This window comes from Rhinolophus ferrumequinum, chromosome 2, assembly GCF_004115265.2.
Source record: "Rhinolophus ferrumequinum isolate MPI-CBG mRhiFer1 chromosome 2, mRhiFer1_v1.p, whole genome shotgun sequence".
Classification (NCBI taxonomy): domain Eukaryota; kingdom Metazoa; phylum Chordata; class Mammalia; order Chiroptera; family Rhinolophidae; genus Rhinolophus; species Rhinolophus ferrumequinum.
This window is the reverse complement of record NC_046285.1, coordinates 86,762,679-86,780,519: the sequence shown is the minus strand read 5'-3', so window position 1 is coordinate 86,780,519 and position 17,841 is coordinate 86,762,679. Positions and strand designations below refer to the sequence as shown.

At 33.1% G+C, this 17,841-nt stretch overlaps 1 long non-coding RNA gene across 1 annotated transcript in view; it reads right to left on the bottom strand.

The window, feature by feature from the left end:
* Positions 1-17,841, bottom strand: part of LOC117013245 (uncharacterized) — a 508,384-nt gene that overhangs the window by 185,900 nt on the left and 304,643 nt on the right. The window contains exon 6 of the long non-coding RNA XR_004421294.1: positions 10,436-10,495. This is a non-coding gene — a long non-coding RNA (uncharacterized LOC117013245). The remainder of the gene's footprint in view (positions 1-10,435; positions 10,496-17,841) is intronic.

Below are 17,841 nucleotides of genomic sequence, written 5' to 3'. Positions count from 1 at the left end.
CACTGATATAGTAAACTGAGAGATGGTTCAATTAATATTTTTATGACTTTTTAACAATAATTTACAGTTGAATGTTCAAATTTAATATGATAATGATTTTAGCCATTCCATTTTATTGAATCTTTCCAAGGAATTAAGTTATTTTCTTCTTTTCTGAACCATGTTCCATTGGTTTAGCCAATTAAATTATACATATGTTACTAATTAAATTACAAGTAAATTATATATAGTACAATTTTTAATTAAAATTTTATATATTTCATGACATATAAACTACATAATTTGAAACATATATGTGAATTTATGCATGGATAGACAGGTAGACAGATTAATAATATTTATAAGAGAAAGCTTTCAATGATATCGAGTTTACTACTTAATTAACTTCTGGCATCTCAAAAAGCATTAAACAGTAACCCAATGTAGTTATTATTAAATTTCTTCAAGAAATCATGGACTCCTATGATAACCTGACAAGACCTGGGACATTTTCCTGAGAAAAGCAAACATACCCACATACATTTAAAGTATTATAAATATTTTCAAAGGGCCCATAGAGTCAACAAGTTCATCCTATGGCTCTTATGGATCTATGATTTTAATTAAGAACACCTTTTTTTTTTTTTTTTTTTGCCTATGTGAGAAGCAATGTCATTTCTAATTAGGTTTGTGTTGATTGCTTCAGAAAGAGTTGCAAACTTCTGTAGTTTCTAATGTTTTGGCTTCCTTCTGTTGAATAAAGTTTTAAAAATCTCATCAAACTAAATCTATACTCAAATAGGAGCAAAATAAACAAATAAAAACAATAAAACAAAACCAACTGAATTCCAAATCAATTTGAGTTTCCCAAGCCATTCCCCGCCCCAAATCTTAATTCAACTACAGAAGAAGTACTCTTAGCTATCCTCCACCTTACAGATTGGATGACATTTCCAGCAGATGCTCCCAGCATTCCAAATAAAAGTGGGCTACTTTCAAGAACTACGCGGTCAGATACATAAGATACTAAGCCACGTATAGCTACTTTAAATTTTATTTAACTAAAATTAACTGAATTTAAAATTCAGTTCTTCCATCACACTAGCCATATTTCAAATGCTTAATACCCACATGTAGCTGGTGGCTACTGTTTAGGGAAGTGCAGAGAACATTTCATCACCTCAGAAAGTTCTAGAACACCCAAGTATTTCTGCTCTGAACAAGTGATTTGTATGCTTGCTGGCAGTCAGTATGTCTGTTTCCCAAACAGTCTATGCCAGTTGTGTTAATATGAAATTGTGTAACTTAGTTAAATATTATATAAACCAATTTAAATATGAATGTAAAAAGAATGAGACATGGTCTATACATGAAAATTTTGGAAAGACTTAATAAAATTCCACCATTTTAAAATGTTATCGACTTAGATGAAGGTAAGGCAACTTCAAAAGATTAGAAAAAAATCATAGAGAAAATAGAATTCTGCTCTCAGATTTCTTTGTGTTGGATTAGTATTTAAAGACATTCATGAAGCACCCAAAATTATAATTCAGATGATGTATTAAGGGATTCATAGAAAGAAAAGATGACTAATATCTGTGATCAGCAACCAAAACTCAAAAATAGTACTTGGCAAATAAATATATAATCATGTTTTAAAATTGAAATAAAATATGTATTGTATGTATGTGTTAATTTTTAAGATCCGTTTGTTCAAAAAATCTTTGTGGATTAACTGATCAACTACTGATCCCAACTATACTAAACAGGAATGTTCTTACTACACAGCAAAATTGTAGACACATCTTTTTTATTACTATAAATGCAATATTTTCATAATTGGCTATGTTATTTCTATTTACCAAATTTAAGTTCTTTGAACTAAATTATATTTAAAAATTTATGGATAATAACCTGATCTAATTCTAGATTTATGCATAACTAGTCTTCTAATTAAAATATAATTAACAACAATGTCATTTACTTTAACAATACCCAGTTGCCTGAATGTAAGACAGTATACAGAGATGACAACACTTGAACTTTGTGTTCACTTTATTTATTCAGTTTTGATTTTTTCTGACTTGGAAATGCTATCTATTCATCTATCTATAGCATTAATTATTTGAGAAATAAGAAGTATAAGAATTTCATTGTTTTGTACATTGAGATGTAGATGCAAATGGAAACCTAAAATTACTACAACCAGGACTACTATAATTACTACTACTACTACTACTACTAAATGTCTTTCATTAAAATTAGCATCAAAATAATATTGCATATGGTAGGTATTGCATGACCAATGAATATTTTTCATCTGTCAATTAAATTCAAGGAAATATTTAGACTGTCATGGATCACACGTCTATTTGAAATAACAGCAACACATGTATATTTAAAATAACATATACGTGTGTAAGAATTTATCTTTTTTTAGACATTGTAATTACTTGAAGATATTATAGATACTTCAAATTACTAGTTCAACTGTAAAAAGGCTATTAGGTTTATCAAAAGAACATATTTACAACTTTACTGCATGCTGCCTTCATATCGAAATGGAAAACTGGCTGCCCTTGGGGGGCCAAATTTAGATTGACTGAAGAAGTCATTTTGAAAACAATGAGTATGCCTTCCTTGGTCTACCTCAGTCCTGATTACTTCCTTTTGTCTTAAAATCTAGCTTATTATACTGCCTAGGCCCTGAACTTATTTGAGTTCATGATCCCTGTTACATAATGATATGTTTCATATCTTGTGGGGGGCATAGGCAATTGACTTCTTAAGTTGGACTTAGTTATTATGGTTAGTATTTCATATTAACTTTATTCTTCCAAGCAACACAATGTTAAGAGGCCAACCAATTCATACTTCCTTTTTCACTTATGATATACCACCAACTGCTAGGCCATACACCTCTCCCCTGGAGAAGACTTCTGGAAGAAGAGGATATATCAGAGAGGAACAAGAGGGTAGGTAAGTTTCCTCTATGCCTAGAAAAATGAGTATACTTGTATTTGAAAAGAAAGAACTAAAGGGATACAGAGTTCATACATCGACCATATTTGAGTCTGAAGATAAATTATTTTGTTATTTGTAGTCTTTCAGAAATAAAACCTTATTATCTCATTTCAATCAATCAATTAAACTTGGTTTAATGACACTACACCAAAATCTATTGCTAGCAATAGAAAACTACCCCAAATTTTTAAATAGGAAATGTAAATTATTTCTTCTTAGATTATTAATCTGGACAGAAATCTGGACTGTGTCCATACTAATGGATCGACCCTGAAAAAAATCAGGAAACATTCTGGGTTTCAGTTTGGTCATCTGGAAAATGGGCCATTTGACCTCTAAGGTTCTTACCATTTACAAACCTAGAATTTTTTTTTTTTTAATTTGAATCAAGTACTATTCAAGTGCTTACTAAATAAAAGTACATATAATTTATACAGTTTACAATCCAACTTTACTATGTATAATCTAAACATATAAAAAGTGACAAGAAACAGACAGCTGAATATGATTGGAGTCAAGTAAGCGGTCCAAGAGTTCAGAGTGAAATGAAACAGAAACGAGATTTAAGAGGGGTCAGAATTAGGGAAGAAACATGGGTAGTTAGTTGATTTAACTCACACATTCTACATAGCGTCACGTGAGGTTAAAAATGAAGGCCCACACAAAACAATGCCAATTTAAAAATTCAAGAACCATCATTAAACAGAATTCCCAAAAGTTAAAAGTCATATTCCTAATTTCTCTTACATTCTAAATTTTTAAAGTTTGAAGAAGTCTACTTAAATATAGAATCGCTCCACTGTACATGTTCTTATTTCATTTAAAAAATTTTTTGTTCATTCACCAAAGAGTTCTTGAATTCACCCTACAAGCTGGGCACTGTGGTAGAAGTTGTGAGTTTTGAAAAAGACAGCTATTTCTGTACACAAGGAAGTTAGATTTATTATAAATAACAGATTAGCTTGCTTCATAAATCACATTCAAATGGTATATCACATGCTTAATCAAGACTGGCCTCTAGACCTCATAAACAGTCTTAAAAATTCCTTATCCCATAATGATATATTCTGGAGAGCCTAGAAATATTTTGGACAACACAAGACTTTACTGATGAAACATAGTTTATATTAAGGTATGTACATGTTCTCACCATTGCTCACAAATGATCTGAAGATCAACTCAATCCAACAGTTAAAAAAAAATTATGTACCCTGCAGGATGTACAAAGGTAAATCACAGTCATCTTTGGGTACTTGTACTTACTATTAATGGAAGTTGGAGAAAACCCTGTGGGAATAAAAGATGTAAGGGCTATGAGGATTCAAAACTGAAAAAGTCTTCTGAGAGAGAGTAAAGGCTTTATGGATGAAGAGGTGATATACAAGGATCCAGGACAACATATTAACAGGTAGTGGGTTTGCTTGGAAGTAGTAGTGGTTGGTAAGATGAGTAAGCGTGTAAGAGATAAATGTTCTTTTCATACATCAGAACCTTCCCCTAATGATCTTTCTCATTCAGAGGCATTCTCTATGGGTCTTTTATGGACTTACTACGGGCATAGTCAAGATCAGTAACCTCAAGAATTATTCTTATACTCTGTTGAAAACTAGGCATGGGCATGAAGTACTGCTCAGAGTGGCAGAATTCTGTGTCACATCATCTGAGGGATCCTGGGGAATCACCTATGCTCACGAGTCAGCATTTGATAATAGGGAATAACAGAAACAAAATGATTATTTACAGAAAGTGACTCATTTATTCTAATAACAGTTCATGTACTGCTGGATTGTTTTCAAGAAGACTCAGTCCAATTGCCAAGCAATTTATCTGATGCTCTTAAAGTTACTTGGGCCAATTTAGTTCATGAACTGAATTAGGCTTTTCTGTTCAGGCCAGTCAATTGCCTTGCCGTTTGTTTTTCTTCCCTTTCCTTCTTTCCTCCCTTTCTTTCTCCCTCTCCTTGATATGTTCCTTCCCACTCCAACTCTTTCCTGTCTCATTCCACAAAGCATTTAAGATAAATCGGCCACTATGAGCATAAAGATATACATACCAGGGCTGCCAAAAAAATTTATACAAGTGGACACTTTGGTCAACGTTGCTCAAGCAGTAGTTTGCCGTAATCAGAAGTGTCTGGACACTTATGGTAACCACTTTGAGCACCTCTTGTAACTGCAGAAGTCAAACATGGCTTGTATTCATCTTTTGTTATTAGTATACATTATTACAATTTAAATAGTTTTTTCTTTTCTTAAAATGTGTATACATTGTTTTGGCACCGTGTGTGTGTGTGTGTGTGTGTGTGTGTGTGTGTGTGTGTGTGTGTTGTGTGTGTACAAATTAGTGCCCCAAAATATCAAGAGAGAGATTGATTAAGTAAAGTATGATTAACTGAACTTTAACTGTTTCGTGAATTTTCAAACTTTCTCTGTTATAAAATATGGAAACCCTGGTATACAATAAAACATGACCAGTGAAAATTCTTAAAGGAATTATTCAGTCTGCACAGTTGTTCCCCCATTGAATGTTAACTCTTTAAATGTGCAATGTTTCCGCATGGTTTCTTAGACATAATTTGACTCTTTCTAAATACTGACATGAGCAGGAGTCCTCAATGTTCCAAAGTAATCCTATCAGTGTGTGCGTTTACCATTTATATATTTTTAATAAATACGTAGTAAGTTAAATTACCACAATAGCTGGGTGAGAAAACTTTATTGTTAAACACTAATGAGAGCATAATTCTCCCATGTAGTATTCTCACTCTATTTTCTTCATTGATGCTAATTACATCCTCTGCTTTTCAGAATTGCTATAATTTCTGAATGACTAACACAATGGGTCATAGTTAAATCTTTGTCACTTTTCAGCCACTCTTCTATGGTACCAGACCACTTTAGATAGAGTAGATAAGAGACCACAATTCTATGCATTTATCATAGTATTTTTATGAGGTTATCCTTAAACTGCTCATCATCATAGTTCAATTCTGTGACATATTTTTGTCCACTGCATGGAAACAGGTATTTATTGGCAACAGTATTCTATTTGGCCCATCAATGTCTACATGACTTGGTCTCCACATCTATACACTGAATATTGGGATACACACAAATACATACATTCTCACACAAGAAAGGGATCCTAGGCTCTCAAGGGCTACACTAATTACAAAGATGTAATTGTTTACCACTCAGTTGTGTTTCTTCTAACTTTGGGTTGAACTATCACCATTAGACACATCACTGTTTCTCTTAGCTATGAGTCACTGTCTTTTTCATCACTTCTTTCTCTCTCTGTCTCTTTTCATCTCTTGTCTATGCTCCTGCCTTTTGTTCATTGTCTCTTGATTAGTCCTTAAAACAACTTTTCTTTCTTAGAGACTACTACTTTTTAACGTCTGCATACCAGTCAAATAATTTTTCTTAAAATCTTTGGTATTAAGCTTTCTAGGGCTCATGCGTTCTTCCTGTTGGTGACTGAAAAGTTCCTTCCAAACTACCACTGTTGGTGAATTCTAGATTCTGAAATATTCTGGATGCCAGAGTTCCACAGAAAGTTCATCACCACACAGCCAGGGTCTTAGAGTTTCTTAACATAAATATTTGTATCTACAAATGTTTTCTTATGTATTCAATGTTTCATGTTTGGAGTTTAAATTAGTTCTAGTATCTACAACTATTTAATTCTGTGACTGAAAGATGATCTACATAAACTAGCCTCTCTATATAAATTGCACCATTCACTGCCACTAAAGTTGACAGCAAGCTAATGGACTCCAAAGAGATCCATTTGTTTTGTACAGACAGAATATTGTGGGTGCCATTCCTTCAAACAAAAATGTGATCCAAACCTCAAATTAAACTTCATATGCTTATCTATTATTAATTTCTTGATATGGTTCTGATTTAGTTGTTTCTGGTTTATTCAACAGATATAGCTGTATAAAAATAAAGGGTAGAAGATAAGGGAAGAAAATAAAGGGTAGAATACAATGAGCTGGTTTTGAAATTGATGCTGAAGTAAATACCATTCGTCTGGAAATTAAGGAATTTAAAAATTCAAAAGAAATATACACAATCTAAATTTAGGATTATAAACTGTAATGAGCTTACTAATAGAAATGAATTTGTTCTATTCTTTTTATTTTAGAGAAAGAGCACTCCTAAATTTTAAATTGTATGTGTAGGATGAGGACACAGTCAACACAGTCAAGAAACAAGTCAAGTATATTACTGATGCAGAAAAATCTGGGAATTAAATTTAGGGGAATTTTTAGGACCAATAAACAAAACTCAGATTTGTGATCACTGTTGTAATTTATAAATATTCAATAGAAATCATCACAGAGTGAGATCTTACACTCATTCATTCAATTAATAAATGTTTAATTCTTATTATGTGTGAGGCATTGCAGGGGATACAATGAAAAATAAGACATGGACTTTGCCCTCAAGGGGCTTACAGTCTAGTATGAAAAAAATAAACAAGCACTTAGATAGCCACAACATAAACGAGAAAGTGATGTGTCATAAGAAACAATCAGTCAATGTGCTATGGAAGTCATTGACACTGGTAGACACTTTTTTAAAAAAAATTTTTATACTGTAGGGTCTACATAGCTAATAAAAATAAAAAGAAAGACCAATGATCAGTTTGAAATTTTAAGTGCCAAATTTTGTGAATCAATGGCTGAAAAAATCTGCAATATTAGTGTAGTTTAAGTCACTACTCACCAGTCCTTAAAAATGTTTGATCACAGAGTAAGAACCTATTAGAAATACCATCTTGCAAGTGTTTATAACCAGACGTAAATGGAATAATCTAATATTTAGGGATGAAAGGATCATTTTAATGTAATAAAGTCACAAATTAACTATCCAAAACACTCATGACACATTACCTTCTTGCACAGAAATTGACTCAATAAGATTAAGATGATGAAGAATTCCTCGGTGGCTCAAGTGTGCTCCAAGGAAAGCTAGAAGGTTGTACAGTTAACTCCCAGGGTGTAACTCTAAACCATACAACCTACTACCTCAACCCGGATGCACACAGCTTCAACTGTTGCTTCAAACTCCTTATCATATCTTCAGTCAGCTCCTCCAAATATGGCGGCCATACACCTAAGGGCTTGGCAAGGATGTAGATATAATATACTAACATTTTACCAATCGACTTAATATGTGCCCACTAGGACTATCTTAACCTCTTTGGTTTCCAGCATAGGTCATACAAAATGTCCTCTGACACCTCTCCTGGCATAGTTCTACTAGCAATTAATACTATTTTAAAAACCCAATAGCATTCTGCTTCATTTTTCAAGAGAAAAAGGCTCAGTAGTAACACATAAATCCAGTATTGTGTTTAATTTTCTTACTGAAGTTGACGAGATGCACTAACCACTGTAATATGACCTGATGTTTCTGAACAGTATCTATGCAGATCTTGGTTCAAACCATGCTATAAAAAATTAAAGTTTATTAAGCAATTTACTACACTTGGATTCAAACTTGAGGGGTTGAGCTATAAACTCTTCCAAGTGGTCAACAATTGAATCCTGCCTTGTAAGACAGCTGAGAATTAATACATACATAAAAAATGAAGGAAAATATAATTACCTCAAAAGTAATCAGCTAGAGTTTAACAGGAGTTTGACTGAAATATTATTTAACAGCACTGTGTATAGCATTTTGTCAGATTACCACACTGACACAGACCCATAGAAGCGAGCTTGTGCGGTCCACTTCACCACAAGATCGGATCTACGGGTTTATGCCAATGGGCAACATCAACATGGCCTCCCTATTAAAGCAGAACTTGTAAATAACTGGTGAAATTAAGACATGAGCATAATAATATCGGTCATTTAGTATAAATATTTTAAATGCTGAAATGTTCTAAGTATGCATATTCCCATTTAAAGGCCTTCATAAATATTCTAAGTACAGGTTTATATACATGAGAATTTAAAAAATAACTATATTGAAAGATTTTTTCACAGATTACTTTTGTTTTAATAGTGAGCATTTTAAAATTAGGCTATTCTAATTAATGATGAGTTTTAAAAGAAAAAAAATCCGTACACGTATGTATAAATTATGTAACTGTGAGGCATGAATGTAGTGTTATGAGCCTATAATTAAGACCAAGTTAACTGTTAAGCTAATTGTGTAAGAGTTAGATTATGTTTGTTCTAATTCTTTTAAAACCTCACATACTGGTTTCAAGGAATTGATAACATAACTTTCTCATAAAACAAGTAAAGTCTTATTGACTAGGTAGAAAACAGAGGAAGTTATTTAAAAGTCCTAAAAAATATATATAGCTGTCTATATTTGGAATAATATTGAAATTAACAATATTTTCATAATTAATATCAAATAACTATAATTAATCAAACATGAATAGCATTATTACTACTACTGTGCGCTAACATTTATACTCCAGATCTATTGCATAAAAGAGGATATCATCTCTCTTACACATGATATATTTAAATATATTTTTCAAAAATGATATACTTAAAACAATATATGGCTATATACAACTCTCACCTGGTCAACAGGTTGGGCAAAAATAATTATTAAAAAAAATTTGTATCACCAGACAATAAGCAAACACACAAAGAGTAAACATAAAGCCAGCCGTATACCCCTTTTTTTAAGATTCTAAGCTCAACAGCAACAAAACTATAATTTGTGCCATCATTAATCGTTTTACTCATATCCACAATATTTAGCATTTTTAAATTATACCTTCATTGTGAAAAATAGTAATACTACATAAAAATTTCTGGTTTTGCATGTTTTGAAATAAATGTTTTATAGACTTTATATAAAGAATTCTGTCTACGTAATTTTCACCATTATTTGTATTCAAATTATTCCCATAGTTATTAATAAGTATAGTAAAAAAATCAACATTCATGCATTCAATTACAGTAAAAATATTTCAACATAAATTCATAAATTTAGATATGAAATTAAGAGCAACATTGTTTGGGTTTTATCAAAACTATAAGAATGTATATTTTGCTTTCATTGTCTTATTAGATCATATATTTTTAAAAAGCACGACTTTACTCCCTCCCCACAGATTTCCTTATACATGGTACAACAAATTATAAAATATACTTTTTCTTTTTTCCTAAACAACTTTCTATTCAACCATATTTCACCTATGTTATATGGATGTATATATATATATATATATATATATATATAAGCAAAGGGACTCAAACTGTATACTGCTCACAAACTCAGACAAATTTTTTCACAAAGTAAGTAATATTTTAAATTCTCAAACCATCAATGAAAATTCCAATAGCTAGGTTTATAAGGAATATGAAACGAATTCTTATAACTAAACACAGTCAAAATTATTGTTTCTCTTAAAAAATATTAGCTGCTCTTTTGCTTTTTATCTTTACCTGAGATGATTTCTCCTATGATCACTGTCTTCACTTCTCATATCCATTTTAAGTTTTTCCCTAAAACAACCACAAAAGGAGAAATATCAGACAACTGCTCTCTAGGAGGAGCATTTGGGTAGATGGTGGGAAGGAAGGTAGACGATCGAGAAGAAAACACAATATCAAAATGGGCAAAACCTTTTAAACTATTCTTTTAAAAGGCTTGGAAGACTCATAGAGCCCCACCCAAGGCTACTCATATGACATATAATATGGTTTCATAGTTTGCATTTATGCGTTCATTTTGGTTGGTGGTGTTTTCACAGTAACAGTTTTGAAAGTGAAAGGAGGCATGGCTGTTGAAGAAGCGACTAGGTTTTGCACAATGAACTAGTGAAAGCTGAAAAGAGATTTGGATTTGGCATGGAGCTTAATAAGATAATTAAGAGTATAGAGATTAATGGTTCCTAAAAATAACATTTAAAATAATGTTTTTCAACTAAAGGGTCTTGAAACATGAAAACAGGTTTATAAATGTTAATTAAGCCTGTGAAAGTTGATGTTACATTAGCTGAGGCAGCATAAAGAAACAAGAGCTGTTTTTTTAAAATAATTAGGGAAGAATAACCCCAAAACTTAATAAAACGTTTATTTGAATGTTACCAGTACATAGGGTAATTGTTATTTCCCATAATTCTTTGTAGAATAACAAAAAAGAAAGTAGAATTCATCAGTTCTGTAATATTTTCTCATTGTTTACCCTATGTATTTTCAATGTAATAAAATATGATTTTAAAAGCACAAGTTTTCTTAAAGTTGGAAAATATTATAATATCTATTTGTAATACGCAAATTATTGTATACTGTATCATTAATGTATACTGCATATTTCAAAAACATTTTCTTTTTAACATATTTTAAACATGTTTAGAAAGTTTTAATCAAAATTAAAATAGGTGGAATACATCTGCTAATCCTTTCTCATTGAACCAGGCAAAATTGGGTTTTGTTATAAAATGCTTAAATTGCTTAGCAATACAATTCTACAAACAGACAGAATAATTAGAATGCAATGTATTTATCAGCTGAGCCAATATATTGTTTTTAACTTAAAACAAGTTTGTATGTACTTTTTCCACTAAAATACTTAATGGATATTTCCAACACTTTTGCAACAGTTCTAAGACAAATGCTTTTTTTTAAAGTATATTTTTTAAAAAAGTATTATTGTGGAAAGAGCTTCTTTTCTACTTAGCAACTGAGAACATGATCTTTTCAGCTACGTTTCTGTAATACTGAAATTCTGGTAAATTATTTAAAACTAACTTCGCCCAAACTAATTTTACTTATCAGCAGTTTAATGCATATTCTAATATGACCCGTTTTTTAGAAGTTCAAAAAGTTTCTTCTTTCACATTTCAAACTATGAGTCACAGTACATGAAAGATTTAGTTTCTTTACCAACTAGGTCTAAACACTCACTTTTCTTAGACAGCAAAAATTAATACTGTACACAAAAAGCACAGAAAACAGTCATGTCATTTCAAAGCTTCTATGTATAATAAAAATAAAAACATGTACTATATTTCTCATAGAGATTTTTTCTATTTTCACTTAAGTTTCTATTCTAAACAGGATTAGAGCAAGAGAGCCAAAGGAGAAAGTTAATAAGAGTAAAGTGGGTGATGAGTTAAATAAGAGTAAACTGAAAGTTCAAGGATTCCCTTTTATATAATATAACAGTAGGCTTAAAAAGAAACAACAAAAAAAGTTATACCTGATATGAAAGGTGCGATTTCACCAAGTGCAACACATTGCTAATTATGCCATATTTTTGAAATAATAAAAATAAAGAAGGCTCATTTAGTAATGTTGCCTTATAAAGCTGATTTACAAAGCTCGATGTCTCTGCAGTTATACAAGCCAATGTTTGCCTTTTTTTTTTTTTTTTTGTTTGTTTTGGTTTGGATTTTTTGTTTGTTTTTGTTTTTGAGCAGGAACGTCTCTCTTTTTTTTCCCCCCAGCACTGTTGCATGGAGTGGGACAAACTCTGATATTTTTTCTCTTCAGGGCTCTTGTTATTTCTTGGAGAAAAGTACCAGGGTGCTTGTCTTCTTTTTCTTCCTTCTCGGTATTCCAGGCACAAAGCATTGCACAGAAGCTGCACCAATCCTTGCCGTCCCTGGCAGAAGAATGGTAGAAGGTGGGAGAGACCAGGAATCCTTCCAGGCTCTGCTGACTTTAGAAATGAGGATTGCACACGTTTGTCTCCTGAACCAAAAGGGTGAGAAGGCAGGGTGCCAGTTTGCTACACTGCTGCAATGATCTCATGCTCACTGCTGCTGTCGTCCTGTTTGCCCAGTTCAAATGCCTGTTCATTATAAACCAAAAAAAGAAAAGAAAAAAAAAAAAAAAAGAACTACTTGGATTCTTCAGCAAGCAGAATGGGTATTAACATTAAAAAATATCAGCAGTAAGAAAAAAGCAAAAAGCGAAATGCACATATAATTTTAGGATTCACTTGTTATGCCTCAATATTCTGTTTATATTTTCCTTCTTTTTCTTTTTTTTCCTATTTAGAGATAAGCAGCAGAATTTATCAGGCGTGAAAGGGACAGCCTCCTGGTGGCCTGCCAAAAACCCAGAATAAAGGCGAAGTTGTGCTTCAAAGCTCAGTCGCTTGCTGAGTCTGGCTAAAGTCAAGTATTAAGATCCACCATTTTCTGAGCCATGCTAGAAAAGAAGAAAAAAGTCAGGACGGTTGCTGCTTTCCAAGTCTCCGTTGGCACCATCACAAAATCTCAGTCGTAAGGTCACATGATTCTCTGCCAAATGTAGAGTGCGTCCCCATCAACCATTCTGCTGATACTGCGAAGGCAGCTATTGTCTCGTTTAGACCCAAAGTTCAGCCCACTCTTCATTGAATTAGCTGAAAAACGCATCACCTTTGGGGGCTGGGAGTCATGGAAACGTCTACCTGGCAAGCTGCCCACTTTTTCTGCCCATCAACCAGAGATGGAATTGTGCTGCCTAATGCAATGATGACTTGGAATGTGAAGAGTCGTCCAAAGTGAATCTGATTCTTGCAACGCCTGTTTCAGTTTGCACAGAAAACTCTGGCTTCTTGTAGTTCAGAGGAGGGGGGGGGGGTGGGAATCTTTCCTACTAAATGTAGCAAATAAAGGTCTGAACATGCCTACTCTGCAACTTTATTTCACAACACACCCAAATTGTTCTCAAATGAAAAGATTGAACTCCCTGCAAGTCTTCTGAGTTTAAGGCATCCCTTCCACTGTTTCCTTTTCCTTCACAGTGAATGCAACAAGCAGGGTATTTGTTTAAGATTTAAAAATCTCAGAGATTCTTCTTGTTTTTTACTACTTTCTGATTTTCTCTGGTACTGATTTTGGGCTACATGGCCACAATATCCACTGGCAAACCTGGGGATGCCTGACTGCTGCAATCTCCGCCAAAGTGGTCCCCTGAGAGGAGAGCCAGTTGTCTCTTTGACCACACAAAACCCTGAAACTAGGTGCTGTGGCAATCCTCATCACTACCTAGCACAGTGCATGTTTGCTGAGATGGACTCGTGGAAGAAGTGTTCTTTCTGTTCCTTCACTACCTACAGTTTGAAAGATGCAGGTAATGTATCAACAGCTCTCAGGCAGTAAAATGAAACGATTCCCCCTCCCCAATGAATTTCCATTCTACCAGGCGACTGAAGTTCCCATGGACAAACATTTCCATACTTTCGAACAAAAGCACATTTCCTTAAGCAGAATCTTAAGCCAAACGGAAAAGCAAGTCTTATTAATATTTAAATCAAGTATAGTAGTACTTAAAAGAATCATCTTCTCCTATCTGCATTAAAAAAAAAAAAAAAGGTATTTCGATGATGGGAAGATCTTTATCTAAAGTATAATTATGTTGGTAAAATTTTAAAGTTACATCCAGGGATTTACAAAATGATGGACTAACATTATCCCTCCTCCATGTGTACACACATAGACACACACACACACACACACACACACACACACACAGCACAATATATGACAAAGATATAAAAAGATAACCCAACCATGACTTGCCTAATAAAAGAAAACCATTAAAAAAGAAAAAGATTCAGGGATCTAGGAAACATATCCTAAAAATCGTCTTTTTTTAGTGTGATGTTCTTCAGGTCACTTTCTTTAGGAGCAATAGGAGTACATGTGCACAAATGTACACATACGCATACACACGCACACACACACACACACACACACACACACACACACACACAGTGGAACCATTCTGGCGTCCTCCCCATATGTAATTCAAAATACAAACAATTCTAAACCATAAAACAAAAACTTACACATGCAATGAAATTAAAATTGCTTTTTCTACGTTGTGAAATTCTGGACCAATTTTGCTCATGTCGTAAGTGCTTAGAGTGCCTGATAGGTAATCAAGCATGGTCTGCAGACACATATGTCCCGTGCTTCAGCACAGCAAAAAGCAAGTAGATAAGCTCTCACAGAAAGAAAATGTTAAATTTTCAGTTCTCATTCACTTATTCAGCAGATATTTATTAAATAAACATAATAGGCACAGGGGAACAGCAATGAATCAAGTCGACATGCCCCCATGTGGGAGTCATTCAAGAACTTTCAAGTGAGAAAAGCTCACTTTTAACCATAAGTGTTGCTGGTCCTAAAGGAGCATTTATTGGCAACAAACTAGTCAAGAAAGACACTGGTAGAAAGTGGAAGTGAAATGGATATTAAAAAATAAAGGTAGAGATGTATTTTTTGTCTCAAGTTTTCTCTTTTTAGTATAAAATTTATTAATCAGATTTTTATAATTCTGTTTAAGTTCCTTAAAGAACCTAATGTGAAAATTGCATGCTACCCAGCCAATTAAAAAAAAAAGAAAGAAAGAAAGAAAGAAAGAAAGAAAGAAAGAAAGAAAGAAAGAAAGAAAGAAAGAAAGAAAGAAAAAAGAAAATAAAAAGAAACAGGAGATGTTCATTTACAGGAAGATGGAGTAAACTTAGATTTTCCCTAAACCTACTGCTAAGTACAACTAAAAACCCTGGACATTATGTATAAAATAAATGTAAGAAATATTCTGAAAGACAGATGAGTCAGGGACCTCAGGACCCAAGGAACAACATGGTGGTGAGGTCCCTGGATTTTAGTTTTGCCTCGTATATCCAAAACTTGTAGCTAAAGAAGTCTGTAACTGAGAGATACCAACTGGAAGACTAGAAAGCCCCAACAAAAGCTTGCTCTCTCTAGGCAAGGAACAATAAAGGGCAGCCTAGAAAGACAGAAAGCACTGGAACAATATCACTTTGCTTCAAATACCACACAAAGGCTCAATAGGGAGCCTAGCACTGATTCTTGCTAGACTAGAAAACAGCATCCTAACCTCCTCTCTCAACCTCAGGAGGTATAGGGAAGTCTGAATAGGGAATTGAGACATTCACTCCTGCCAGGGGTTCCCTCCCTCACCCCAATACAGTGTCAGTTTCATAATGATAAATGAGACAATACAACAAGAAGACATAACACTTATCAATATATAAGCTTCCAATCGGAGCACCAAAATATATAAGGCAATTACTAACAGACTTAAAAGGAGAAACTGACAAAAACACAATGTTAGTAGGGTCCTACATATCCCATTGACAGCCCTGGATAGATCATCCAAAGAGAAAATCAATAAGGAAATATCAGTCTTAAACAACACATGAGACCAAATGGATACAATTGACATTTACAGAGCCTTTCATCCTAGGACACCAGACTATATATACTTTTCTAGTGCTCACAGAACCTTCTTAAGGATAGACCACATGTTGGGACACAAAAGTAGCCTCAGCAAATTTAAGAAGACCGAAATCATACCACATACGTTACCACAATGATTTGAAATTGAAGATCAAACAGAAAGCGGGTAAAACCACAAACATGTGGAGATTAAACAAAATGTTACTAAAGAATGACTGGGTCAAAGAAGAAATAAAAGGAGAGATCAAAAGATATATAGAAACAAATGAGAATGAAAATACATTGTATCAAAATTATTGGGAGGTGGTGAAAGCAGTATTAAGAAGGAAATTTATATCATTAACAGGCCTATCTCAAGTAACAAAAAAAATCCCAAGTAAACAACCTAACATTACATTGTAAAGAATTAAGACCAAAAGAAACCCAAAATTAACAAAAGGAAGGAAATAATAAAAAATTAGAGCAGAATTAAATGAAATAGAGAACAAAAAGCCAATAAAAAAATTAATGCAACAAAGAGCTGGTTCTTTGAAATGACTAATAAAATTGACAAACCTCTGGCTAGACTCACTGAGGAAAAAAGAGAAAAGACACAAATAAGTAAAATCAGAAATGAAAGAGAAGTTATGAAGGATACTGCAGAAATACAAAGGATCATGCATGAATACTATGAAGGACTATGTGCCAAAAAATTCAATAACCTAGAAGAAATGGACAAGTTCTTAAAATATATAGGCTTCCTAGACTGAATCACGAAGAACTGGGAAATCCAAACAGATTGATCAACAGTAAAGAAATTGAAACGATCATCCAAAACCTCCACAAAATCAATGGTCCAGGACCAGGTGGCTTCACTAGTGAATTCTACCAAACATTCAAAGTGATTTAATACCTATCCTCCTCAAATTCTTTCAAAAAGTTGAAGAAGAGGAAATACTTCTTCACTCATTTTATGAGGCCAACATTACCCAGATATCAAAACCTGGTAAGGATAACACAAAAAAAGAAAGCTATAGACCAATATTTCTGATGAATATAAATGCAAAAATCCTAAACTAAATACTAGCAAATTGAATACAACAATACATTAAAAAGATTATATATTATGATTAAGTGGGTTTTATTCCAGGGGCCCAAGGATGGTTCAACATATATGAATCAATAAATGTGATACACCATATAAACAAAATAAAGGATATAAATCATATGATCATATCAATAGATGCAGAAAAAGCATTTGACAAAGTTACAACATGCATTTGTGATTAAAATACTTAATAAAATGGGAATGAAGAAAAGTACCTCAACATAATAAAAGCCATGTATGAAAAACCCTCAGCCAATATTCCCTATGATCAGCAACAAGACAGAGATGACCCTTGTCACCACTGTTATTCAACATAGTATTGGAAGTCCTAGCCAGACAGCAATCAGGCAAGAAAAAGAAATAAAGGGCATCCATATTGGGATTGAAGAAGTTAAACTGTCACTATTTGCAGATGACATGATTCTTTATATAGAAAACCTTTAAAATTCAAAAACAAACAAATAAAATATAAAAACCTATTAGAATAAACAAATAAATATAGTAAAGTTTCAGGATACAAAATCAATGTACAGAGATCCATTGTGTTCCCATATACA